The 27,234-nt window shown below is 50.0% G+C and overlaps 1 protein-coding gene across 3 annotated transcripts in view; it reads left to right on the top strand.

Moving 5' to 3' along the window:
• Positions 1-27,234, top strand: part of LRFN2 (leucine rich repeat and fibronectin type III domain containing 2) — a 305,256-nt gene that overhangs the window by 256,280 nt on the left and 21,742 nt on the right. For 2 of the 3 annotated variants that reach the window (XR_014810082.1, XR_014810083.1), the window contains exon 4: positions 9,790-9,892. The exons of the other annotated variant lie outside the window; for it this stretch is intronic. The gene's annotated coding sequence lies outside the window, so the exon portion shown is untranslated. The remainder of the gene's footprint in view (positions 1-9,789; positions 9,893-27,234) is intronic. 3 annotated transcript variants of the gene reach the window in all.

Raw genomic sequence — 27,234 nt, 5'->3', positions numbered from 1 at the left:
TGTTTGATTTTTAAAATAACAAGCATGCATTAGTTCTGTAATCAGAAAACCTCCATTAAAAAAAAAGAAAAACACCTGCTTAAAAATGCTAGAATTCTCTTGTGGGGCAATGGGTTAAGGATCTGGTATTGTCACTGCACTGGCTCAGGTCAGTGCTGTGGCATGGATTCGATATCTGGCCAAGGAACTTCCACATGCCCTGGATGCAGCCAAAACAAACAAACAAAAAAGTCTAGTTCTGGTGTTCCCTGGTGGCACAGTGGGTTAAGGATCAGGTTGTCACTGCTGTGAGTCAGGTTCAAACCCTTGCCCAGAACTTCTGCATGCCAAGGGCTCAGCCAAAAAAAAAAAAAAAAAAAAAAAGGCTAGTGCCAACTTTATAGGCCATTGAGGAGAGAGTGCATGTGGCACTGTCCCTTCTCCTAGTCAGCACAAACCACAGGCTCTGGGCTCAGAAGGCCTGGTCACCAGCCATCCAACTTGGACAGGTTCCTACTTCTTGCTGAGGCCCTGGATTCCTCATCAGCAAACTGAAAATGACAATAATACCTAAACTGGGAGGTCAGCATCCACCAGTGAGGATGGAGTGACACCTCCCCAGGAAGGAAGAAGAGGAGAGGGAAAGGAGGAGGAGGGAGAGGGCAGTACCACGGGAGAATCTGGGACCCACTAAGCTCTTGGGGTAACACATTTGGGGTCTTCTCTGACTAGCAAGGAAAGGAACAGATCCTGCTGCTCAGACTAGGGCATAGCTCTAATGACCCACATTCCAGTCTGAAAACTCTCATGCCTCTGAGCCTCTCCCCATGCTGTTCCTGCTCCCTAGGATGCCCTTCCTTTCTTCACCTGGCTACTTCCTGCTCATCCTTCAAGAATTGGCTCCTCCAGGAATCATCCCTGAGCTCCCTGCTGCAGTCGGGCAGGGGTGGGGGGCAGGGACCCCTCTTGGGGGTTCAGCAGGGAACATTTCTCGAACCCCCTAGATTCACCCCACTGCATAGTAATGACCTGTTTCCTTGTTTGTTTCCCATTTAGGACTGAGAAGTGGGCAGGTGTGCGTCTCATTCTCTTTTTAATCTCTGGCATCTGGCACAGTGCTGGGCACGTGTTTTTATCTAGCTTTCAGCCTTTTATGCCTTTTGATTTAAGCCCCTTAGATTATCCTGAGATTTCCTAGTTGGCTCCTCTGTGCCAGTGTGAATCCTGTTCTATAAGGAAGGGTAGGGCCGGATTGCTAGGGTGGTGGTGATGGCATGGCGCCCTCTAGTGGCCAGGTGCAGGGTGGCTGCAGCATCCCAGTTGGAGAAAGAGGTAGGGATCAGATGGGACTGGGGCAATCTATAAGACCAATGACCGTCCCTAAGAGCAAGTAAGTGAGTTGAAGGCCATTGTTTTAACTCCTTATGCCTCCATAGACCCAAGGAAGGGTTGTGGTTTGCCTTAAAAGCATTAGAAAAGCAAGAGAAAGCCCAGAGATCGCCCCCTTGTGGAGAGAAAGAGGCAGCCATGTGGAGGTGCCTCAGGGCAATGCTGAGGCTGGAGGGTGGAGTGGAGATCCTGGAGGGGCGTCTCTGGGAATGGGAGACGGGTTCATATGTCCTGCTCAGATGCTGATGTAGGTCTGAGAAGAACAGAGGCCCTTTGGCTGGGGGACTGGATCAGTTTTCTCTTGCAGGGAGATCATACTTGAGAGTCCCTTGCTCCTCCCAGCCTCCTTCCAGTCTTGACATCCTGGGACACAGAAGGCTTCCTCACTTCTCCATGACCCTTTCTCTAAAGCCTGTCCTAGGGCTATGGTTAGAACATGTCGACTGATTCAACAGACGTAAGACATTTCCTAGGGGTTCAGTCATGCAGAATAACTGAGGGGAGAAGCGTCGATTATCCAATTCCTAAAACGGTGCCCTTTCTCCAGGTCTTGTGAGGAGTTTCCAAACCCACAGAAGTCATCTGGTCCAGCCCCCTGCTTCCGGCCCTTAAGCCAATGTAGGCAGACACTGGCCAAGCTCCTCTTCTTTCTTGTCATGTGACACCAGTGACATTATCAGGTCCTCTCTCGCTTTCCAACACCTATAGGACCTCATTCCCAGCCACCCTGTGTGTTAGGCCCTTTGTGGGACCAGGGGAAGGCCCACTGAGGTGTCCTGAGAAGGCATACAGCCGAGGGAGTGATGACATCACCAGAAGCCCAACCACCTCTTCCAGTGTATCACCCCCTCTCAACCAAGCTTTGCTGCCTAGAGTCTAACTTGAGTCTCTCGTGCTGCTATATGAACCCAGGTCCCCGAGTTTTGTTCCCCTGAGCCTCTACCTGCCTCCCCCAGCCCCATTTAACTCCCACCCACCCTGTAGGCTTTTCCTACAGGTTCTATTTTTTTCCCCAACTTTTCATAATTTCTCCTATTGGCTCTGGCTCCCCTCCAGAACCTCAAATCCTTCTTAAATGTGACAGCTAAAATAAGATGCCTGGAGAAGGCCAAGTGCAGTGGGATGATCGCACCCTGTCTTGCATGTGCTGCTTCCTCCTTCCTGGGCCCTGTCCCAATGGTGGAGGCTGGCCCTTCACTGAGGACACTAATCAGGCACGTGGTCCCCTACAATCCTGGGTCCTCTTGGATTCTGTTTTCACCTCCTCCTCCCTTGGCAGGGCTTGTGCTTAACTTCTAAAAGCCTTGCCATGTATTTTACCTGTGCTGAATGGATCATTTTTCTTTTCTTTCTCTTCTTTCTTGGCTTTTTAGGGCCTCAGATGTGGCATACGGAAGTTCCCTAGGGGTCAAATCAGAGCTGCAGCTGCCATCCTGTGTCACAGCCATAGTAACATAAGATTTGAGCCTACACCTGTCTGCGACCTACACCACAGCTCACAGCAATGACGGATCCTTAACCCACTGAGCAAGGCCAGGGATTGAACCTACGTCCTCATGGATACTAGTCAGATTCCTTACCACTGAGCCACAATGGGAACTCCCCTAGATGGATCATTTTTCTAATCCATCAAGCTTCTCCTGAATTATATTCAAGCTTCCTTAGACTGAGTGTTTTCCATCTAATACTCCAGGATAAGCCAGGATCTAATTCTGGTCCTGCTTTTATACATTTTTAACTTCACTCATCCATTTACTCAACTGCTACTTTTCCCCCTTTGCACCACCCACTCCGCTAGCTTGCAGTGCCCAAGGCAGTCCCTGGCCTTTTTGGAGATCACAGCCTTAGCGAGGACTACTGAAATGAAACCAAAGGGGGTGTCCTTGTGGAAACATATGGCTGGGGCTGAAAGAATGGGAGGAGCAACTGTATTTCAGGAATGTCGGGTGTGCTGTGGTTAAAACAAACAAACAAAACAACAGAAAACAATCAAAACACCTCCAAAATGCAATAATGTTATGCAATGAAGATTTTCTTGCACACACATTCCATTGCAGACTGTGTGACTCTCCAAGGCAGCCATCCTTTCTACAGAAATCATGACTGCTTGTTTCTCCTGGTGTCTTACCAACATGCGCCAGCTTCCAGGTGAGGCAGAAAAAGCGGACCTGGTGGGGGTGGTGTCTCACACCTGCATTTAAGCGCCTTTGAGTGGAAGAACCCCCACCCTGCTCTCTCCTGCTCACGTGCCATTGGCTGGGACAGATCACGTGGCCGCAGCTAAGCGCAGGGGAGGCTGGGAGAGACGCCTTGCCCAGAGCAGGTGCAGGTGGAGGAGATGGACAGACGGGCACATGGCATCGTCTCTTCTGCGGTGACTCACGTGGCTGGAGCCCAGAAAGAGAAGCTCGGTGAGTCACCAGCCCCTAAGTCAACCCCTTCTTAGCAGCTCCCTGCCTTCACAGCAGCTCCTCGTCCTAAAGAAGAGGGCCAGGGCCAGGGGCCTGACATATCCTCCCCAGGGAAGGTCTGCATTGGGGTCCCTGCCTCGGAGTGGTCAGCGGAGGCCTAGACCCAAACTCGAACTAGCCATGGGGTCTTGGCAAAGTGGCCTCCCAGGCGGTACCGGGTGGTCTGGCGATCCCGTTGTGTTCCTCTTGGGCCTGTTGTCCTGGAATCCTCGCCCTGCCCTTCCCCTGCTCTGCATCAGCGGGGAGGGTCGCAGCAGGCTGCGTTCCCCACACCCCGAGTCAGCTGGGTTTCACCCTCCCAGCTGGGAGCGGAGGGTCAGGAAAGAAACAGCGGGTCTGGGCCTCTGTCCCCGCCTGGAGCAGCTGTGGCCCAGCTCGGGCTCCGGCTCCAGACGCCGACATGGTCCCAGGTGGCTCAGCATCCAGTTTCTGTCGACGCCCCCTTCCCTCTCCCTGCTGTCCTGCCCAGGAGCTGCCGGTCGCTTCTCGCCCCGTTTGGCCCTTGACCCTTCCAACCTCTGTGTAACCAGGCACCTGCAGTCCATTCCCTCCACTGTGTACTTGAATTGATTTCTGTTCTTTTATTAGATCCAGACTGATCCTCCATTTACTGGGCAGGAGCCTGTCAAGGGTGGTGGGAGCGAAAGGGTGGGGGAGGAAGTGGGTGTTGAGTGAAATAGCAAGGAAAGTAGAAATCAGGTACAAATGAGAGTCCTCCCTCACTTTGTGGCCTCCAACATCGGTCCTCAAAACTGGTCCTTGGCCATAGAAGGTGGGGGAGGGGGAAGACATGCATCAGAACAAGTGCTGGCTGTTGTCCTCCTGGGTTGGTTCTGAAGCAAAGGGATAAACAGGCAGAACTGAGTCCTCCACGTTAGAACAGAATTTTTCCAGGAGCTTCCTGCACACACGGCCTGTGTTCCCTCATCCATCCCGGAGCCCAGTGCCAGCAAAGCTCGTCCGGGAGACATTTGGGTGCAGGCAGGGCCTTGTCGCATCACATAAATCACCCCCAGGAAGGCAACTGGCTCCTCAGCCAATGGGCTGGGCTAACTCTGCCATCCATCCTGGCCCAGCTCACGCAGCCCTGACTGGGCAGGCAGAGTTCTCTGTATGCAGAAGAACAGCTCCGAGGCGGGGGAAATAAATAAGATCAGAAACCATAAATAAATCCACTAGCCTCACAGGAGGTGAACAAGCAGCCCCCTGGGGAGCTGGGCTCTGCTTCCAAGGAGGTGATTAAATTCCAAACCAAGCCAGTCCCATTTTCTCCCCAAAAGCCCCGCCAGGATTCTGGGGCCGTGAGGAAGGATTGAAAACACAGAAAGCTTTTTAAATGAGGTATTTCAGAGTGAGAATTGGAACTTTAAAGCTGCGAGGGACCTTCCTGGGGGCTCTCAGCTCTGGCAACATATTGGGATCACTTTCAAGGCATTTAAAAAAGGTGGGGGGGGGGTTCCATCGTGACTCAGCAGAAACGAATCTGACTAGTATCCATGAGGATGCAGGTTTGATCCCTGACCTTGCTCAGTGGGTTAAAAATCCAACATTCCCATGAGCTGCAGTATAGGTCACAGACACAGATCCCGCAGCTCAGATCCTGAGTGGCTGTGGCCTAGACCAGAGGCTGCAGCTCTAATTGGACACCTAGCCCAGGAACCTCCATATGCCGAGGGTGGGGTCCTAAAAAGATAAAAAAAGAAACAAGAAAGGCCAGACTCTTCTCCTCTCCAGCTCCTGAAGATGCTGACTCAGTAAGGCTGGATGGGGCCTGAGCACCTCAGATCAAGAACTCCTGAAATGCCCTCCAGCCCAGAAGCTCCAAGCTCCACTGATAAGCTCTAGGGGGTTCTGAGGGTGGGGCTGAGGGGTTCCTCCACTCAGTCAAATCACACAGCTCTTTTCCCCAATGTACCGAAGAAATCAACTCAATGAAGAGAATGTTGTGTGTTTAAAGTTAGCCGCTCATACATTTTTCCTCTCCTTTAGGCACCGGCTGCTGCGTGCCTGCCAGGAACCCATGAGAAACCAATATGAATAGGACATCTTAGAAGCCATTGATCACATCTATGTTGACTATTTTTTGGTGGAGGGAGGTATGCCCATGTGCTTGAGCTTCTGTTTCTGCTTTGTGTTTCTAGCACAAATTTCAGTAAAGGTAGCATTTCTAGGCAATTTAAGCTCTGGATAACAAAATCAGGTAGCCGTTCCCTCAAATCTTCTCTAGAAGACAGTAGATTAGGTGTAAATGAATACGACTCCATCTTTGGAGTCTCCTCAGGTGTCCATAACTTAGATAGTACAGTCCTCCTAGAGGTCAGGACACAGGTCCCAGAACTAGTCTGCCCAGGGTGAATGTCAACCCCACTGCTAATTAGACAAGTGACCTTGAAAAGGAAATTAGCATCCCTGTGCCTTAGTTTCCTCACATGTGGAGCAGGAATAATAAATGGTACCCGCCTCACATGGTTGTTCAGAGAACTAAATAAGACTGTGTATTTAAAACTCCTTTCAGCAGCACCTGGTGCTTAGTAATGCAATTAGCTAGATGCATTTTGGGACTCAGTGGGGGTGTGGGATAACAGAGTCACTGTCTTTAAAGAGGATGCTTTAGTAAAAGGAATAGTCTTTTTTTTTTTTTTTTTTCTTTCTTGGCTGCCCCACAGCATAAGGAGTTCCCTGGTGAACCACAGTTGTGACCTCTCCTGCCAGGGTGGCAAAATGGATCCTTTAACCCACTGTGGCAGGCTGGGGATCAAACCTGCATCCTGGAGCTGGAGAGACACCACCGACCCCATTGCCCACAGCAAGAACTCCAGGAATAGTTTTTTGGTTGGTTGGTTGGTTTTGGCTGAGCCCATGGCATGTGAAAGTTCCCCGACCAGAGATCAAACCCATTCCACAGCAGGGACTGGAGCCACTGCAGTGACACCAGATTCTTAAGTCACTTTTCCACAGGGGAATGCGCAGGAATAGTCCTTTATCCATCCTTTTTTGAATGTAATTTTTTGAAGAACAGTTTTAGATTTCTTTAGCAAAATTGAAGGGAAGGTACAGAGATTTACATTATGCTCCCTGCTTCCTCCCCGCCCCCACTGCTTCCCCATCATCAAGTTCCCCCATCAGAGTGTACATTTATTGCACCTGATGACCTGACGTTGACACATCATTATCACCCAAAGTCCACAGTTTACCGTAGGCCTCACTCTGGTGGTGTACATTCTGTGCGTTTGGCAGATGTCTGATGACATGTGTCCATCACCGTGCTGTCATACCAGAAGGCATTTTCTCGGCCCTCAACATACTCTGCTTTGCCTCTTCATCTCCCCTCCCCACTAACCTCTGGTAACCACTGATCTTTTGATTGTCCCCATAGTTTTGCCTTTTCCAGAATGTCATCGGGTTGGAATCATATGGTAGGTAGCTTTTTCACGTTGGCTCCTTTCACTTAGGAATATGCATTTAAGTTTCCTCCCTGTCTTTTCAGGGCTTGAGAGCTCATTTCTTTGTAGGTCTGGATAACACGTCATCATCTAGATGTACCTGTGTGTGTGTCCATCCACCTGCTGAAGCACATCAGTTATGAACAAAGCTGCTGTCAACACCTCTGTGCAGACGTTCATGTGGACACAAGTTTTCCGTTCCTGCGGGTGCATACCACGGAGCACACTTGCTGGATCGTACAGTTGGAGTATGTTTAGTTTTTAAAGAAACAACCAAACTGTCTCCAAAGAGGCTGTACCATCTCGTATTCCCACCAGCAATGAACGAGAGCTCCTGTTGCTCCACAGCCTCCTCAGAATTTGGCGTTGTCCGTGTTCTGGGTTTTGACCATTCTAATAGGTGTGTAGTAGTGTCTTGTTTTAATTTGCTCTTCCCTGATGATGACATGTGAGGTAGGGCAGATTTTCATATACGTATTTGCCTTCTGTGTATCATCTTTGGTGAGGCATCTGTTAAGGTCTTTGACCCCCCCCCCCTTTTTTTTAAGTTCGTTTGTTTGCTTGCTTATTTGGAATTTGAAGAGTTCTTTGTACATTTTGGATAGCAGTTCTTTATCAGATGTGTCTTTTATAATTGTTTTCCCCCAGTCGGTGGCTTGCCTTCTCATTCTCTTGACATTATTTTTTAATCATGTGGTAACACATGAGTCGTTCTCTCTCTTCTTTAAACCCATTGAATCTAGCACTTTATTCTGCTGTCCTAGCTGGGATCTTCTGATGGTTTCACAGGAGCTTGCCACATCCACACAGCCAGGATGCAAGTTTCTTTCTTCTTCGTCTTCTTTTTTTCGTTTCTTTTTTTTTTTGCTTTTAGGGCCATACTCATGGTGTATGGAAGTTCCCAGGCTAGCGGTCGAATTGGAGCTGCAGCTGCTGGTCTGCACCACAGCCACAGCAATGCCAGATCCAAGCTGTGTCTGTGAGCTACACCACAGCTCATGGCCACACTGGATCCTTGACCCATTGAGTGAGGCCAGGGATCAAACACATGGTCCTCATGGATACTAGTTGGGTTTGTTACCGCTGAGCCACAGTGGGAGCTCCCGAATTATTCTACTTTTAAAAATCCAGACCAGCAGCTCCCACTGTGGTGTAATGGGATTGGCAGTGCCTTGGGGGTGCTGGGACATGGGTTTGATCTTCGGCCCGGCACAGTGGGTTAAGGATCCAGCATTGCTGCAGCTGTGGCTTAATTGGAGGCTTTGGTTCAGATTTGATCCCTGGCCGAGAGCACCATATGCCTCAGACAAGATAGCAATACGTAGAATGAAAAAGTAGCAGTGCCCCTTGGGACCCACCCCTTCCCAGTGCCACTTCCTGGAGAGATTACTACTGTTCTCAAGCAGTGTGGGTTTTGCTAAATTTTGTTCCTGGGAATCCACAGTTAATTAAGACACAGATCCTCTTCTCTAGGGACAGTCTCGGGGGGCAGACAGACAAATAAAACCCAGTAGAGAGTGGTGACTGGAAGAAGGCATCTGAGAGGAAGAAGCAGGGAGTTCCCTGGTGGTATAGTGGTTAGGATTCAGAGTTTTCACTGCTGTGACCAGGGTTCTTGGTTGTCTGGGAACTAAGATCCCATATAAAGCCTCTGCATGCCATGGCCACAAAAAAGAGAAAAAAACAAGACACATTCCAGCATTACCAGCAAGGAAGGTTGTAGGATGGTTCTGGTGCCAGGTAAGACGCTAGACCAGTGGTTCTCAAAGTGCGGTCCTCTGGCTGGCTACATCAGCATCAGCATCCTGTGGAAGCTTGTTAGAACGGAGATTCTCAGGCCCACCTACAAATCCAAAGCTCCAGGGCAGAGTCAGCAAGTGGAGGGGCCAAGGGCGCAGGGCTGCCCCCAGTGGGGGATGCAGGGAGGATCCCTCTACACTCAGCCCTTTGCCCTCAGGCCTGGCCCTTTCCTGGGAGACGAGTCTCAGCCCTCCCCTTGGCTTAGGGAAGTGTCTGTTGCTACACACCGCCTAATGGGCTCCACTGGAGGCCTCAGCCCAGAGCACACACCATCCATAATGAATAAGCCCAACTCCAGTGCGAATCAGGCGTGAATCAGTCAGGACAGGTTAGCTCTGGTAATGGAGCTAAAGTCAAGCTCATTTGTTTGCAGGATTATTGGGAAGTCAGAGTCCCTGGCTCAGAGCAGAGAAGGCAGCAGCCTGCTCCTTTTGTTGAGAACTATGCTATGGGGAGCACAGGCTCCGGCACGTGCGCGTGTGTGTGTGTGTGTGTGTGTGTGTGTGTGTGTGTGTGTGTATACATTCCTAGGAAAGAGAGAGGAACGTGAAAGCCTTGTTCCGAAGCCTGAGGACCCTGACTGTGTAGCTGTGACCCTTCAGCTTCCACCCTTGCCCCACGCATGACCCAGTTTGGTTGGACCCCAGCCTGATGGGGTAGGGAGCTTTGCTACTTTCTCAGTGTGAACAAATGATTTCTTCTTTCAGGGTTCACCTACTCCTGGACTCTCAGGTGTTAAGACCACAAAAGACCCAAGACCTGAGCCATGACTGGAGAAGCTGCACTGAAATTTTCCAGAAGGACCTGAAGGTATGTACACGTGGGAGCCCATTGTGGCCCAAACCCACTCAGAGTCCGGCCGGGGTTGGGCTGGACTTGCAGGACCCTGTTAGCACCAGTTTGGGTGCCTGAGGCACAATGAGGCCAAACAAATGGAAATGTCGGAGCTTGGAGCAGAGAAAGGTTTATTGCAGGCTGAGCAAGGAGACAAGTGGCTCCTGCTCTAAAAAAACCGAACACAACAAAAAAGCTAGCTCCTCACACAAAACTGTAAAGCAGTTTTAAAAAGCAGGTGAGGAGTTCCGTTGTGGTGCAGTGGTTAACTAATCCAACTAGGAACCATGGGGTTGTGGGTTTGATCCCTGGCCTCGCTCAGTGGGTTAAGGATCCAGCTTTGCCGTGAGCTGTGGTGTAGGTCACAGATGTGGCTTGGATTCCGAGTTGCTGTGGCTGTGGTGTAGGCTGGCAGCTACAGCTCCGATTAAAACCTCTATCCTGGGGAGTTCCCGTCGTGGCGCAGTGTTTAACAAATCCGACTAAGAACCATGAGGTTGCCGGTTCTATCCCTGGCCTTGCTTGGTGGGTTAACGATCTAGCGTTGCTGTGAGCTGTGGTGTAGGTTGCAGACGCAGCTCGGATCCTGCGTTGCTGTGGCTGTGGCGTAGGCCGGTGGCTACAACTCCGATTAGACCCCTAGCCTGAGAACCTCCATATGCCATGGGAGCGGCCCAAGAAGTGCCAAAAAGACCAAAAAAAAAAAAAAAAAAAAAAAAAAGACAATAAAAATAAATAAATACAAAATAAAAGGCAGGTGAGAGAGAGGGTGTCACAGGATAAGTGATCAGCTCCCACAGAATTCTCTGATGTGCTGATAGAGAGGCAGCTGTGGGCTCACAGGGGACTTTATCAACCTTTAGGCTCCAGGTGGCCTGGGGGCTGTGTATGTCCACTGGTTAACGTCTTCCTTTGAGGGGGGGGCGGGGTTCACTTTCATAAAACAGCTCAGGAAATGTGTGGGAGACTCTTATCTGGTACTTCAGAGAGGAGCTAAAGCAGACCTCTGGGGAGGGGTCTGTCCTGGAGGCCCCAAGGATCCTGCTCCATTACAACCCCAGCCACCAGCATCAGCTAGGTGCCCACATCCCAGGAGACCAGGGTCCAAGGGCTCGGACCCCTGCTGCTGCTTCCTGGGAGAGCTTGGGGTTCGGGAAGCACACCCCGTTCCTCACTTGGGAAGTTCCCCCTGCCTTGCTAGAAATCTTAAAGCTCCCAGCACCTCCTTTGGATAAAAACCAAACTGCTCAGCGCTGCCCACAGGCCCTCGAGGACCTCATCCCTGCCCGGGTGTCTGGTTTCTCCACTGCCAACCCACCCCCTTGCCCCTCGGCTGTGCCCAGACCCCCCTCTGCCTTTGAACTCTGACTTACCCTGTGCAGAGGTGATCTCCTCTGGGAGCCCTCCCGGAAGCTTCAGGGGACAGTTCCCCCAGCACCACAGCTCTGTCATTTCTCACACAGGACTCATGGCACCCCCTTTGGTAATGAGTGTCTGCGAGCCTGACTCCCACAGCAGGCTGTGGGCTACTGGCAGGGCGGGGGATGTTTCCTGTATATCTTGGGCCCTCATGCACAGGGGCACCCATGGGAGATGCTCAGTGAACAAGGGATGGAAGAGGCTCAGACTCTAGGAAACCCCTTGGAGCCCAGGACACCGTGGACTCCCCAGGGATCCGCCCCTCCAAGGACAGCTGTGTTCTCCTAGCAGGGCCCACACCATCCCCAGGATGCCTGTTTTTCTCCTAAGGCAGAAACCTCGGGAAGGAAATGCATAGAAGCCACTCGATGACTTTCCTTATTGTCTCTAAGCCAGGCTTCCCCGAGGGGTCAGAGCCCACTCCCTTCTCCTCCCACCTGCCAGATGGCACCCTGAAACAGGCAGCTCTAATTTTATAGCCAGAAGGAGGCTATAAGGATGGAAAACTCCCACCTCGGGGACTGTAATACCCTTGCATCTTGAAGAATGGGCTCCATCCCAGAGAGCAGGGCCTCGGAACTCAGAGCCAAGACTATCCCCAGTGGACAGAAGAGAGGGTGGCTGTGGACCACAAGGGAGGACGCTGTCTCCGGAGGCGGCAGCACCCCTTCTCCCTCAGATGCGTCCGTGCCCACTGACTCTGATGAGGCCTCTCTGTGAGCCCTTCACTCCTGGGGGTGCCTCAGGTTCACACCCTAGAATCCACCTGTCCCTGTGAGGGATGATAACTTCAGCCATTAGCAGTTACATTCTTCAGGGACCGTTACTTCAACAGATAATGAGGACTGGCTTAGTCTGCTAGCGCTGCCAAAACAAAATACCATAGGCTGGGTGGCATAAGCATAAAGAGTTTATTTCTCACAGTTTCGTAAGCTAGAAGTTCAAGACCAGGGTGCCAGTATGGTTGGATTCTAGTGAGCGCCCTCTTCCTGTCCTTGCAAAGCAGAAAGAGGGCGCTTGCTCTCTCTATCCTGTGAAGACACTGATCCATCTCCAGGGCTCCACCCTCATGGCCTAATTACCTCCAAATACCATCCCCTTAGGGCTTCAACATATGAATCTGGCAGGGGCACAAGTATTCAGACCATAGCATTCCAGACCTGGGCCCCCCAGTGCATCTCCTTTTCTCATAAAAAAAAGACATTTGTTCCAGCCATTTCAACAATCCCCTAAAGGCTTAACTAATTCCAGCATCAAGTCTACGTCCAAATCTGAAAGTCTGATCTAAATATCAGATGTGGGAGTTCCCTGGTGGCTCAGCAGGTTAAGGATCCGGCATTGTCACTACTGTGACTTAAAACACTGCACTTCAGATTGGGACGCAAACCCACAGGCTAGGACTCAAATCTGGCCCAAGCCCAGATGGGGACTTGAACCCAAATTAAAAATTTTTCAAATTAAAATCACACACCTGGTCCCAGGACTTAACTGAAGTTCAGGTTTTTCATGTCTCAGTGCAGAAGGTATTCAGCAAGAGGCAAAGTGACAGGTAAGAAGTAGGTTTATTGAGAGAGTGCAAAGCGTGGGTCATCTCAGGAGAGCGGTCCGGAAACATGGGGCGCTGAGTTTTTATGGGCTGGGCAATTTCATAGGCTATTGAGTGGGAGGATTATTCCAACTATTGCAGGGAAGAGGCAGAGATTTCCAGGAATTGGACCACCTCGCACTTTTTGACCCTTTAGGTTGGCGTTGGAACTATCCTGGCACCTGTGGGCCTGTCGTTCAGCAACTGGTGTGTGACAGTGAGCCTGTAATGAAGCTCAGGGTCCAGGGGAAGTCGAACCACCCACCCTCTTGGACCTAGTTGGTCCTAACTGGTTCTTGTCACATCAAGGACTATGTCATCCTTTTAAGAGTTGTGCCCTGCCCCCTTCCCTCCTGTTTCAACTGGGGTCACTGCCGTGGCATGGGTTCGATCCCTGACCCTAGAACTTCCACAGGCTGTGGGCATGGCCAGGTGAATAAATGAATTTATCAGATAGGAGTGAGTCTCAGGTAGGAGTCATCCCCTTGCCAACTTCCTCTCCTGCTATGAACACATGAATCCAGACGGATGATGTGCTTCCAGGCCAAGGCTAGGCATTTCCATTCCAAAGTGGAGAAGCAGGGAAGATGAAAGGAGTAAGGAGTTCCCAAACAAGTCAGAGCTGAGCCAGGGAGACCCCCCCAGATCTTCTGTCTCAAGAGTGGTCCTCTGGTTCAGTGCTCCGCCTTCCAGACCCCCTGGATCAGGGGGCCCTTCTCTGCAGCTCTGCTGAGTGGGGGCCCTGTCCCCAAGGTCCCACAGGTTTTCCCCACCCCACAAGAAAGTCCTGGCCCCTAGGCTTAGTCAGGGGCTGGAATGCCTATTAAACCGAGGGGGTGGTTCTGATGATCTCCGAATTGCCTCTGGGATCTGCCTTCCCTTTCCTGGAAGAATAGCACATGCTAACAGTCAGACAGCTCTGTCATCCAGCCCCATAGGCTCATCCGAGTCTGACAGTTTTCCTTCATTTCATCCTGTTTTTTCCTGTCCCCTTGAACTCAGACTGTCAGTGTCATTGTATACAGTAGGCCCTTATATCTGCAGGCTTCACATCTGTGGGTTCAACCAGCCACAGATCAAAAACTTTTTTTTTGTCTTTTTGCTATTTCTTTGGGCCACTCCCGCGGCATATGGAGGTTCCCAGGCTAGGGGTCCAATCGGAGCTGTAGCCACTGGCCTACACCAGAGCCACAGCAACGCGGGGTCTGAGCTGCGTCTGCAACCTACACCACAGCTCATGGCAACGCCAGATCGTTAACCCACCGAGCAAGGGCAGGGATCGAACCCGCAACCTCATGGTTCTTAGTTGGATTCATTAACCACTGCGCCATGACGGGAACTCCCAAAAACATTTTTTAAAAAGCTCCAGAAAATTCCAAAAACCAAAATTTGAGGGAGTTCCCTGGTGGCTCTGTATGTTAAGGATCTGGCATTGCCACTGCTGTGGTTCAGATCACTGCTGTGGTGTGGGATGATTCATGGCCCCGGAAACATGCTATGGGCACAGCCACAAAACAAAACAAAATAAAATAAAACAAACTTGAGTTTGCCACATGCAGGCCATTATTTACATGGCATTTATGTTATATTCATGACTATTTACACAGCGTTTTGCCTTGTATCAGGTATTATAAGTAATCTAGGAGTGATTTAAAGTATATGGAGGGGGAGTTCCCTTGTGGCTCAGCGGGTTAAGGATCTGGTGGTGTTGCTGCTGTAGCTCAGGTTCAACCCCTGGCCCCAGAACTTAGATGTGCCATGGATGTGGCCAAATAAATAAAGTATATACAGGGTGTGTGTAGGATATCTTTTTATATAAGGAATCTGAACATCTTCAAATTTTATTATCCTTGAGTTTCCTGGAACCAGTTCCCCGGATACTGAGGCCTGACTGTAATCCCATCTCTATTCCTGGCTTCTGCTGAAATGTCAGTCCTTGAGCTGCACTTCGATCGCCTTATCAAATCATGTTCAGCTGAACCCTTCGTGTTCCTTTCAGATCAAGATATCTCCTTTTTTACAATATAGCGAGGCCGAAAATTCTCCAAATCTTTCAAGTTCTGGTTTCTTTTTGCTTAACAATGACTTCTTCAATTCATCTCTCTTCTTTTGCGTTTTACTCCATGCAGTCAGAGAGAACCAAACCACTCCTTCAGTGCTCTGCTTAGACTCAGCTATGTGTTCAATTTCATCCTTCGAAAGTTCTAGCTCTCACAAAACACTGGAGACAGTTTCCCCCAAATTATTTGCCACATTAAAACAGGGATCCTCCCCTTGCTCTAGTCTCTAATAACATGTTCCTCAATTCCACCCAAGACTTCACCAGAATCCCTTCACATCCGTTTTTCCAGAGTGCATCTTAAAAACTCTTTAGTCTTCCCCCATTACTCAGTTCCAAAGTCACTTCCACATTTTTAGCTATTTATGATAGCGGCCCCCCACTTCTTGGTATCAAAATCTGCCTTATTCAGCTTGCGCTGCCATGACAAAATACCACAGGCTGAGTGGCTCAAACAGTAAAAAGGTATTTGTCACAGGAGGCTGAAGTCTAAAATCAGGGTGCAAACTTGGCTCCTGGTGAGCGCCCTCTTCCTGGCTTGCAGACAACCTCCTTCTTTCTGTGTCTTCACGTGGCAGAGACAGAGACCTGGTGCCACTTTCTCTTATAAGGGCACTAATCCCATCATGAGGGCCCCCTTCAGTGACCTCATCTAAACTTCATTCTCTCCCAAAGATCTCCAAGTCTTCAACAGGGGGCGCCGGGGGGGCAGTGCACAATTAGTCCACAGCAAGAATAATGCCATGCACGAATGAAGGAGCTAACTTAAGCCTCTTGGCCAGAAAAATAAGGCACAGCTCCTATATTTTCCTGGTGCCTCATATCCTGCAAGCCAGGCTATAGATAGATAGCATTGGTCAGGTTGTGCACTGCACACCTCTACTGTTAACCAAGCACATGAGAGAGAGACCTGGTGGCTTTGAAAGCTTAATAGGACCAGTTTTGTAACAGATTGCTGTGATAAATCTTGGTCTAAGAAAATCAGTATATTATGATAAATTCTCAGTGTAAGGCAGTAAAATCTATTAAAGCCTCCTTTTTTGTCATCCATTCAAAAGGTACTGTGTCAACTAGATTAGCCCTTCTGCAAAGTCTCCTCTTGATCACTAACTGGTGGGTATTTGAGGTCCCTTTTATTGGCGAGGAAGTTGACATGGGCAAGATCAAAGTCATCCAGTGGGTAAGTGAGGAACTAGCCAGTGTGCAAGCAAGCCCAAGACAGAGTCCCTTTCGCAGGGTATCTGGTTCCCATAGACATGGTCCTGGTCTGGTTCCAGCACCTGCTATGAAGACGTTTCTGTTGTGGTCCTCCTACAGGGCAAGCGTGGAAACACAGATCTCCCCACATCCGGCCTCTGCCAGACAGCCCATCCACGGCTCCTCCTGGCCACACAAGGGCCACCTGGCTTAGAAGGACGGTGTGCCGGGTGCTGGCATCCCCAACTGAAACTTACCCCAATACTGAATCCAGGAGAGGAGGAGGCCCCTTTGGAACTCCTGGGTTTGCCTTGTTGGAAGTTGGGAGCTGGGGGAGGGGAACGGTGGGACCCCAGAATGGTCTCCCAAGTGAGGTCTCACTGAAGCACCTGTAGGGGACACCTGAGGAATGAATGCTTGAAAGAACAGTGCTGATTTCAAGGGCCTGGAGCCTCAAGCAAAGCTGTAAATGGAGAGTTGTCATTAAATTGAGGAATGGCATACCTAGCAGAGTCCGGGATCTTCCGTGTCCAGCTTGCTGAGCCCTTATGTATGTGCACACCCACATAAGCACAGTTTTCAACCTGCCCCAGGCTTCCTGGTGCCCCTTCCCAGTCTCTACCCCATTCCAGAGGTGACTGCTGTTTGATCCCTGGTGTTGCTTATTTTTGAACTTCTATAAATGCATGAATACAGGGTGTTTTCTTTGGTGTCTGGCTTCTTTCACTAACAGTGGTGTGTTGTTGCAGGTAATAAGTTTGTTTTCCGTGCTCAGGAGCTTCCAGGTGTGAATATGCTACAAATTGTGTATCTGCTCCCTTGTTCTTAGTGATTTGCTTGTTTCTAGCTTGGGACTGAATGAAGTTTCTGGAAACTTTCTCATGCTTTTGGTGGATGGGCTTAAGCCCTCATTTCTCTAGGGTAAATACCTGGCAGTGGACTTGCGGGGGCGCAGAGAGGGTTTCACAGCATGGGTAGCTTCCTTGGGGGATGGCTCAGAGAAGACTTGTTTCAGGTGCTCCGCCACCATTTGACCTTTTAGTTGTTATTCATGTGAAATATTTTTCTTGCAATGGGTACAAACCTGTAATTTTTCTTTTTCATAAAAATTATCATTTCTTTCCTTTGTTTTAACACTTACTCCTCCATTTCTAGCGGCCCCTTCTCTGCAGTTACCCAGCTCCCTAAGGATGTCTTGAGAACCTCTGGTGAGAAGGGAAGCAGTTAGGAAAACTAAGGTTAAAATGTGGCAAATTCTTGGAGTTCCTGTCATGGCTCAGCAGGTTAAGAAACTGAATAGTATCCATGAGGATACAGGTTTGATTCCTGGCCTCACTTAGTGGTTTTAGTATCATTGCTGCTGTAAGCTGCAGTGTAGGTTGAGGATGTGGCTTGGATCCTGCATTACTATGGCTGCAGTTCTGATTAGACCCCTATGCTGGGAACTTCCATATGGCATAAGTGCAGCCCTAAGTAAATAAATTTTTTTCGGTCCTTTTTTTAGGGCCGCACCTGAGGTATATGGAGGGTCCCCAGGCTTGGGGTCCATTCGGAGATGTAGCCGCCAGCCTACACCACAGCCACAGCAACTCGGGAGCCATAGCCAAGCAGTCTGCACCACAGCCGCAGCCACACCAGATCTGAACTGCATCCTCGACCTACACTGCAGCTTGTGGCAGCGCTGGATCCTTAAGCCACTGAGTAAGCCCAGGGATCAAATCTACATCCTCATGGGTTCTTAACCCGCTGAGCCATATGGGAACTCCAGAACCCCCTTTTAAATACAGACTTCAAGGTATTCTTGCAGATAAAAATGGCAAAGAACATAAGCTCACACTTTTAAATCACCAAGCACACAAGGAAACAAGCCACCATGAGCAAGAGTTGCCAGAAACAACAAATTGAAGAATCAGATCCCCCCAAATAGGCACTAATGTAACCATCAGATACCCAGTCCTAAAGGAGTCAGTCTTACATGTTTAAAGAATGAAAGGGGGATGGAAAGTAGGCTGAAGCAAAGAAGAGCCTTCAAAATTGACCAGTTTGCAAAAGAACTAAATACAATTTCCATCAATGAAATAAAGTTAAATTAAAAGCTCCATAGAAGGGGCAAATAGCAGATTGAGGTATTGCTGAAATGAGAATTTGTGAAGTAGAAGAGAGATGGGGCTGGAGCCCACTGCCTAAGAACCTGGGTCCTCGTCATGAGGAGGCTAGATTTCAGTGCTGAGAAGATGAGTGGCAGCTGGATCCAGGCTGGAGAGGAGGCCCTGTTTCCTGCAGTGAGATGAGCAGATAGAACAGCATTGGCCATCACTTTCTCATGAGGGAAGACAGGAATTGTGGGGACAGAGAAACAGGAGGGGTCCCTGTAGTAAAGCCAGTAGTAAAATAAGCTGCATGAGGGGGGACCACCCAGAGTCCCAGATGCTTCAGTAGACAGTCACTGCAGGTGCTCTGGCCATCTGCTGCTGTGGAACAAGCCAACCCCCAAAATGTAGGGGCCTTACAACAACAATAAGCATTTATTTCACTCAGGACTCAGCCATTTGGGCAGAGCTGGGTGGGGACAGCTTGCCTCTGTTCCCCTTAGAAGAGGGGAACTCAAGTAGGGGCCAGAGGACAGCTTTCAGAGTGGCCCCCCTTTAGTAGGTGCAAACCATTACATTTGGAATGGATCAGCAGGATCCTACTGGGTGGCATGGATAGCCAATCTCCTGAGATAGACCATGATACAAAAAATATAAAAAGTATGCATGTATATATGTAACTGAGTCATTTTGCTTTACAGCAGAAATTGACACAGCATTGTAAATCAACCACAATTTTTAAAAAGTTTAAAAGTCACAAAACCAAAGTGGACCCCTGGCTGGTGAGCTGAGGCTGGCTGTCAGTGAGGAGCTGGCCGGGGCCTCTGCTCCTTTCCATGGGGCTCTTCCTAACAATTATTCCTTATTCCTACAACATGATGGCTGAGTCCCCAAAGAGAAGGCAGCCGTGCATGATATAATCCAGCTTCTGAAGGCACATGGTGTCCTTTCCGCATTGGTTGAGGCCATCACAAGGGTCTGCGCTGGTTCAAGGAGCAGGGGGAGTGGGAAGGTTCTAGAAGAGCATGTGGGATGGAAGGTATTGCATCATCTTTGGAAAATGCCATCTGCCATAGGTGATGCCAGTCCAGGTGATGTTTGGAGACCTAGGAGGTGGCCCACCAAGCTGTCATCACTGGGCTGGGAGGTGGTGGCAGAATTACAGCTCCCGAGGAGGGTAGTGGATAAAACCTGGGAGTTTACTAGCAGATGGTACGGTGTAGTGATTGAGAGTAGAAATTCTAGAGCCAGGTTGTCTGTGTTTTGAGTCCTGGCCTTACTGATTAGTAGTTTATGATCTTGGACCAAGGATTTACCCTCTCTCTGCCTACGATTCCCTGTCTCTCTGCCTCTGATTCCCCATCTGTTAGAGGCATACCTGAAACTGACAGCATAACAGCCTGAACCCAGCCTAAACCCAGACTGGGACTTGAACCCACATTTTAAATTGGCATCACCCGATGTCTGGACTTACTAAGGTTCAAGTTCTTCATGTCTCTGTGCAGAAGGAATTCAGCGAGAGACAAAGTAATAGGCAAGAAATAGATGCATTAGGATAGGACACTTGTGAGAGATGCATGCAGGCAGGCAAGGAAGCTCTGCCCCAGGATCCAAGGATCCGGTGGACTACAGTTTTATCACCCAAGGGGCATGGGGGTTAGAAAAGCCCACCTCTTCCTTTCTGGGAGTATGAGCTCCTCTTTGGTATCTGGTAAGGTGTGTATTCAAATCAGCTGAAGGGTGGTCCTCAAACTCCTGCTCAAGGTCTCAATCTGAATGCAGGCCTCACCCCCCTCCCCCAACCAAACGACCTGAGGCAATTCTCACATCACCACTAGTCAAGCAAGCCTGCCTGGTTCTGATGGCTTTTTTGAGCTATTTATTTATTTTTGCTCTTTTTTTTTTTTTTAGGGCCACACCCACAGCATATAGAGGTTCCCAGGCTAGGGGTCTAATCAAAGCTACAGCTGCCCGCCTGCGCCAGAGCCACAGCAACACCAGATCTGAGCCAAATCTGCGACTTACACCACAGCTCACTGCAATGCCAGATCCTTAACCCGATGATCGAGGCCAGGGATCAAACCCGCAACCTCATGGTTCCTAGTTGGATTCATTTCCACTGCGCCATGAAGGGAACTCCTTTTTTGAGCAATTTATTAACTTACAGTGGTCTCCCAAAGTCCCCTAGATTTCCTTCTCTATCTGTGATCCTTTATTGGGACTTTTATATGTGCCTACTCCATCCCTATTCTACCAACAGTACTTGTCTGATAGGTTTGCTGTGAGGCTTCGGAGAGTTAATACAGGTAAAGAGCTTGGAACAGTGCCTGGCTCCCAGCAAGTGCTATCTAAGGATAAGTAGCTAATATTGTTAATAGGCTGTTTCTCAGAAAAGCACTAGGAACAAAACAGGGAACCAAACAGCCAAATGGTGTACGTTGGAGCTCCGAAGTGAGTTGAACTTCCAGTAATGAGAACCTCCAGTAATGACAAGGATGCTGGGGTAGGGGTGGGGGGCAGCGCGGGTGAGGCGGATCCTTGATGCAGCAAGGAAGGAGTCATGGAGCAGAGAGAATGGTCTCTCAGCCCCAGCCTGGAGGTCTTGCCCAGCTCAGAGGCAATGCCAAGTTCAAACACTATAAAATTCTCTGCAATGTTGTTCCAGCAGTAAAAATAGTGAGGAGTCCTGAGGCTACTTAGAAATAGAACAACTGTTTGGTCCTTAATGAGCTGCCATGCACAGCGTTTAATTAAAACTGCAGGAGCATGCCGAGAACGTGGACGGAAGGAGCTTGGGGGCTGTGGCTGTAGGAGTTTGTCAGGGCTGGGGACATTCCTCAGAATCTGGGCACAGCTGCACCCCCTGCCCCCAGGTCATGCAGGCTCCATGGTTGCCTATGGGGTCCCCATGGACCCTCACAATTATTTTCTTGTTCGTCATCATGGTCAAGCGTCATGGTCCACCTGCTTCAAATATCTGTGGGGCAGCATAGGACAAACTACCTTTCCAAGCCTGTTTCCCCATCTAGAAAGTGAAGGTAAATGAGTTCTCCTTCATAGGGTTGTCGCTGGATCAAACAGGATACACACTAGAGGAGTTCCCTTGTGGCTCAGTGGGTTAAGGACCTGGCATCACTGCAGGAGCTTGGACCACTACTGTGGTGTGGGTTCGCTCTCTGCCCCAGGAACTCCTACGTGCCATGGGTGTGGCACCAAAACCCCCGAAAGACACAGTGGAGGTGCCAGACACTTGTCCATCCCCACCCAGTGGGCATCCCTGATCAGAATGATTGAGATCTTGATGCTGTTAAGTTTGCAGGCGTTGACTTCCAAGTCATGTCCTGGTGAGATGCTCCTTGAAAAGGGGTTCGTAAGTCCAAATAAGTTTGGGGACCAGTGTCCTCTCCATATGCTCCTCCCCACCTGCAGGGTTGCAGTGCACGTGGGTGTTTTAAAGGTTCTGAGAAGTTCTGCTATAAATAACCCTGCCATGTTTAACCTGGTGTTTTCTAAGATTTCTCACCATGGAAACTCCACTTGTTCATATGAATTTTTCTTTATTTGTTTCATCCGTTAGCATCATGGGGAACAGTCTCTAGGAAACACTGGGATGGCAGAAATCACATGTGCAAAATCGCTTCATTTCTCTGAATTCATTTCTCATCTGAAAAAAAGAGGGTAACTAACACCCACCTTGCAGGTTGCTATGAAGATTAGACAGGTAGTCCAGGGCCAGGCACACGTTTGGGCAGTAGGTTGAAGCTACCATGACTTAGAGGCACAGGCACAGGGAGGAAACCGAGAGATACAGATGCTAAAGGGGAGGACTGAGGCAGGAGCTTGACCACAAAGGAAGAGACCAGCACAGGCTGCCCAGTGCTGCGTTTAGAGGTTCAAGGCAGGAATTGTTCCCAGCTGAGGGGCATAGCTGGGCCTGCAGGAGAGGGGTGTGAGGGGCTTGGAGGGTAACTGGGCACAGAGTCGGGGAAGGGAGTCATTTGTAAACTCCTTCATCCCTCACGTATTTATTGAACACCTACTGCATGCATGCCAGGCCCTCTTAGCCACAGAGAATGTGTGAGTGGACAAAACAAAGTTCCTGCTCTCACCATCAACAAATAAAGTAATATGTTAGGTGTTGATAAATACTACCAAAAAAAAAATAAATAAAGCAGGGTAGAAGGATGGATATTATTGCAAGTAAGTGGTCAGAGAAAGCTCTGACCTCTGTTAGGAGGTGATGTGAGCAGAAAGTTGAAAGAGGCAAGTGATTTCACATTCACTGACTCATCTTTGTTCTCCTGGTCGTCAATGCCACCGTCTCTAATCTCCCCCACCTGCCTCCTCCTTGGCCTCAATATCTGCGCTAAGTGCCTCTCCGGGTCCGCTTTCCTTCCCAAGGCGCAGTTCCTGGAATGGCCACAAGGTGGCGTCACGACTCTAACTCGGTTCAGGGGCTGTGCGTTTGTGGATGAGTCCCCAAGACTCGAATCCAAGTCCCCCGCTCCTAAAATCCTGTCAAGGTTGAGAGCAATATCAAGCTGTCCGCAGCCACAGAAATTCCACGTAACTGGGATATAAACTCTATCCATGGTGTGGGTACAGGGTCTCTGGCTCTCTGCCACCTAGTGACTAGAGGCTTGGGGGAGGGGGAGGAGAGCCCCAAGGAACTTCCAGGGAAGCTGAGGGAGGGACGGGCTGACAGGCCCGCTGCATGGGATGCAGGGTGTCCCAGGGCTGGGGTTGGCATGGCCACCAGGAGAGCAGTTCCAGCTGGGACTTCCTCACTTTGTGGAGGGGTGGGGTGGGGGGCGGTGGCTTAAGGCGTCCACCTGCTTCTGGCGGTGAGGAAGGCAGACGAGGAAGCAGGAGCCGGAGAGGGAACTGACCATGAAAGCTAAGCCCTGCATTCTGCCCAGCCAGCATGGAGCCGGTAACAGCCTATCTGCGTGTTGTCAATGCCTGGCTAGCTGCTCCTCTAAATCCGTCTCAGTGCAGGAGAGGGCAGCTGTGAGCCTGCTGACTGCCGCCCCAGATTCTGGGGAAAAGCGGCCCTGCTCAGACCCCCACCTCCCTTATCCCCTGCAGGTCAGTCCTTGGTGGCAAAACTGCCACCACCCCCTGTTTGGGGTCTTCCCTGAGTGCCCACTGAGAAGGGGCATGCTGTCCTGGACGCTCAGGGGAGAGGCCCTCCTGCTCTCCCTCCTCAAGGCTCAACACCCTCCCAGCCTCGTTGCAGGGAGGCAGACTTGCAGGCTTTCCAGTTTTCCATTTTGCTCCCCGATAACATGTGCACAGATGCTGCCCAGTTCTCTCTGAGGATCCCAGGTAGGGAGGGCGGGGTCTTCTCCGTGAGGCTCTTTGCTTTTCTGTGGGAGGAAAAAATCCATTTCACATCACTCTGTGCTCTCACTCACCTGCAAATGCATGGGCGCAGGCCGGGCTTTGCTTGTAGATCCACCTGTGTGCAGACTAGCTCCTCCTGCAAGTGGAGCAAATCACACTTACCTGGTAGGGTCCTCTGGTCACCTCAGTGTGATCACACATCTAACAGCACCTGGCACCCCATCAGGGCTCAGTGAATAGTGTATCTCTTAAGTCTAGATAGTCAGACTATGAAAGGCAAAGCAGATATTCTTAGCCATGATCTTGTTTATTCTAGAGAAAAACTCTGGTGATTTTCTCCCTTTTTTTTCCCCTCCTATTTTGTTAATTTTTTTCCTACAAGAAATATTTGGAAACATTCTTATTATAACAGAGCATTTGCTTCAATATTTGGAATAAAATACACACGTCTTTCTGGCCCACCCCCTGTCCCCAGCCCCACCCCACATGCAACACATTCACCAGAGGTAACTTCTGGTATAAGTTTGGTAAATAACTTGGCAGATTTTAAAAACACACATGTTGTATTTTACAGTACAGCCCTTGGAGATGTAAAATTCAGTTCCTTGTCGGAGACCATTAGGTGAAGATTCCCCTTTGAATTAGCTTCCGGGGAGGTGCGGCCCAGACTAGCTCTTTCTCCAGGTGGGTTTAGTTCCCGTCCGCCTATCACGCTCATCGCTGTGCTCAGAGCAGGTGCTTTATCAAAATAGACCTGGCGGGTGGGGAGAGGGTGGGTGGGAACACTTGGTAAATAATTACTATTAAGGTCGGTCTGGAAAGTCACAGAGGTAGCTCACTTTCCTACTAAATGCCGGTGGCCTCTGGTCCAAGCTCCAGTCAGAGGATGTGGCTGCTCATTCCTGGGACATGATTTCTCAGGCCGTTTTTGCCAGAAGGAGGTGCCAAGTGCGGAGGATGGGCCTGGCTGCCCGAGGGCGGGGCAGGCCTCAGCTCTGGGTTTGAGGCTCTGTCTGGGCAGGGAGGGTCGTATCCCATGGACCCTGGGGAGCCATTGGGCCCCCACCCACTCCCCTTCCCAGCCATCCCGGGGCTGGAAGCACAGTGCTTACTGAGTGGGTCTGCAGGGGCCTCCTCGCTGGCTGCCTACCTGCTCCTCAGGCGGAGAGTGGGTCCAGCCACTAGCGCCCCCCCCCGCCCCCCGCCCCACAGATGAAGAAGAAAGCGCCAGGCACACACGGCTGGACAGTGGCAGTGGTACCGGGTTGACCCCAGTTTCAAGTTACAATAAGGGGGCTCCTTCTATTTTCTTTCATTCTTTCATTTTTTTGTACATAAGTCATATGTGAAATAGAAATGAAACTCTTTCAACCCCTAGGAGGCTCCCTCCCCATTAGTGACCACCGTTATTTGTCGAGTGTGACCTTCCAGACCTTTTTGCTACACACACACACACAGCTGCTGCTTTACAAATATAAAAGATTGAACTATACAAATATTTCTATGGCCGTTTTTTTCTTAATGTGTTCCTTTCCATACCCACAGATTTAGACCTGTTTCCTTTTTTAAGTGGCTGTGCAGTGTTCCACAGTGTAGCTAGGTCCTAATTTTATTCTACCTCTGATACTGTTCAGTTTACTTCTCTGTAAAATGGGGATAGTAATAGTACCTGCCACATAGGATTTTGTGAGAATAAAAGAGAAATTATACGCAAATTGCTTAGAATCAATCCTGGCACGTGTGTGCTTGTACACACACACACACACACACACAGAGCCACTAGCTCTCATGATCTTTACCAGCATCTTCATCACCATTACCGATGGTCATTAACATTCTTTCTGGTCTTTTCTAGTATAAAGAGTGCTACAGTGGGAGTTCCCGTGGTGGCTCAGGGGAAACGAACCCCACTAGAATCCGTGAGGATGCAGGTTCGATTCCTGGCCCCACTCAGTAGGTTAAGGATCCAGTGTTTCTGCGAGCTGTGGCACAGGTCGCAGACATGGCTTGGATTCTGAGTTGCTGTGGCTGTGGTGTAGACTGGCAGCTGCAGCTCCGATTTGACCCTTAGCCTGGACTTTCATATGCCTCACCTGCAGCTCTAAAAAGAGCAAAAAAAACAAAACACAAAACAAAACAAAAACAGTGCTGCAATGACGATTGTACATGTGAGCTTACTTGCAGAATAGATTTCTGGAATGCCGGGTGAGAGTTTGGGGGCTGGGAGGAGAGAGTTTGGGGGCTGGGAGAAGAGAGGCTGGGGTATTTCTTCCCTGGTTCAGCCCCATGTCTCTGGCGTCAGCCTTGTTCTGAGGCTGCAGCTCCTGCAGAGCAGCCCCTCCACCTGCTCCAGCCCTCGTGGCACTTGAGTCCCTGTAGCCTGAGAGTGGTGACAACCCTTGTCCTGGCTGCCCTCCTGGGGCCTCGCCATCCCTTCCTTATTCCAGTAATCCTGCTCGCGCCCCAGAAGCTGATTCTTTACGTGATTGCCAGCATTTGAACCGTCGGGGGTCAACTCTGGTCTTCGGTCTAGCCTCTTGTTTGTCATAAACTGCCTGTTGGGATCCTTTGTCCATTTTTATAGTGTTGCCTTTACGAGTATTTATAAAAACTCTTCAGAGAGTGTACATATTAGTATTTGTTAAATGTGGTATATTTTATCTTAAAAATATTTTAAATATAGTACATGCTTATAGTAAAAACATTTCCAACAATATGGAAGGGTGTAAAATGACAAAATGAGAACCAGGTGTCCCCAGAATGGGAGGCCTTCCTGTAAACTCTGAATGTGCACAGCACGGGGTGTAGACAAGCGAAGGCAGGCAGGCCGGCACCTCCCCACCCCCACTCCGCGCCCAGGCTCCAGGAGTCTCTAGGAAGTCTTTCTGCACGGATCAGAGAGTTCTGGTTCTGGCCAGGGGTAAATACCACCCCTGCAGCCACCGTCCACACCGTGGCCCAGGAGCCGCTGACTGCACAGTTGTTCTGGGGACAGACTCCCAGTTGATCGGAAGTCCCAATTAGCTCACCCCAGGTCTGTTCCTCTCTTGTCCTTCCGATATCTTCATGGCTTATCACTCAAACCTGCCAAATTAGGAGGCAATTCCAGGTTTTCCTTGCCCCTCACATCTGTGTGAACAATAAATTCTGTTGGTTTCAATCCAGAACATGACAGGGAGTTCCCTGGTGGCTCAGCAGGTTAAGGGCCTGTGTTGTCACTGCTGTGGCAAGGGTTTGGTCCTCCACGCAGGAACTTCCACATGCCATGGGTGCGGCCAAAAAAAAATCGTAACCCGTAACTGTCCTCGTACCCACAGCTCCACGGTCCCTCCCCGTGCGAAGTCCCTCATTGCCTATGTGAGTGATGCACGAGGACTCCTGCCTAGCTGCCCGCCTCTCCCCTTCTGCACTCAGGGTGGTTTTGGTTTTATAAGGGAATCGTATCAATCATTCTGCTAAAATGCCCAAGGGCTACCCATCGCACTTGAGATGCTGCCCCCTCCTTACTGTGGTTCTTGGGCCTTGTGGCCAAGGCCATCTCTGCCCTCCCTCCCTGTGGACCAGCCCCACCGGCCTGCTCTTCTGCTACAGGGTATCACTCTTGCCCCCACATGCCTGTGAT

Source organism: Sus scrofa, chromosome 7, assembly GCF_054392235.1.
Source record: "Sus scrofa isolate SSC_HxYL_T2T_F1_AM1 chromosome 7, Sscrofa_HxYL_maternal_Yorkshire_Landrace_v2.0, whole genome shotgun sequence".
NCBI lineage: Eukaryota > Metazoa > Chordata > Mammalia > Artiodactyla > Suidae > Sus > Sus scrofa.
This window is presented reverse-complemented; position numbering and strand designations above follow the sequence as displayed.